Source organism: Limulus polyphemus, unplaced genomic scaffold (assembly GCF_000517525.1).
Source record: "Limulus polyphemus unplaced genomic scaffold, Limulus_polyphemus-2.1.2 Scaffold1271, whole genome shotgun sequence".
Lineage (NCBI taxonomy): Eukaryota > Metazoa > Arthropoda > Merostomata > Xiphosura > Limulidae > Limulus > Limulus polyphemus.
This window is the reverse complement of record NW_013666881.1, coordinates 59637-60821: the sequence shown is the minus strand read 5'-3', so window position 1 is coordinate 60821 and position 1185 is coordinate 59637.

The window sequence follows — 1185 nt, the reverse complement described above, 5'->3', positions numbered from 1 at the left end:
CTTTTTCTGTACATTTCATATGTTTTTTTTTACTGTACTTGAATGATTCCTTTACACTGTAAGTATAACAATTGACAAAACTCTGATGACCAAAAGTTGTTTGACAGAGTCTCTCTCTCTCTCATACACATTTTTCTTTTGCATATCATCCTCCAAGTACCCTCTAGTTCTTGCGGTTTTCCATTGAATTTGGAAAACTTGCAGCATTCTGGATAGCAGTGGGTTCTTAGACTACAATCTGGAGTGTAGGTTATTATTATTATAAAAAAATAAACATCTGAATTTAAAAACCATTGTGTTGAAGCTATTCATACCTTTTGGTAGTGGTAACAAGCAATAAGTTGAAGTTCACGAGCTACAAGTCTATAAACTTGCAGTTATTTGTTAAAACCACTTGCTGTTTTAACGAGAGAAGTGGCAGAAGAAACTGGAATCATGTCATCCCCATTCGAGACCACGTACCTATCAAGCTTTCTTACCCGATACAGCTCCAGCGGACTTGTGTGTCTTTGCTCTGTTTAAATGATATCTTGGAAGACAATGTCCATGTGCAGTGGAAGGACTTTGGAAAGTTTGCAAGATGTGTGATTTAAAACTGATTTATCCTTCCTTCTGTTACCATGGGGGTTGTGGTGTTGAGCTTAATAGTTATAATAGGTTCTGGAAATAATCTGGAGAATACAACAGAGGAAATACAAGTGAACAAATAAAAAAAACTTTGTTCACAGATAAGAGTATGTACGCTGGGGTGTTTATCTATATACTGGCTTTGTGTTCATTATAATGAGCTCTTACTACTGCTGGAATTGGAGGAAGCATGTCTGCACCAGACGAATAATTATAATACTACACTGTTAGGTAAGACCCAAATCCTAATATCCCACAATTCCTTATGTTATCCCTATCAGTGATAGTTCCCATTATACTTATTCAAGGAAGATAAAAATCAAATGAATACGACAGGAGGGTACAACACAGAAACAGGGTCAAGCAAGTATGAGCACCATTAAACAATCATTGTGTAACTAACAAACCTTTATGATCATTTTATGCATCTAGTTTACAAAAATGTCGCTAACTACATGCAGAACACGTGCACAAAATTTACTTTAGTATACACAGTGTGGTCACAAGTAAATAGAAACCACCTTTTCAGAAAAAATGAAATTTTTCAGTCATATTCAC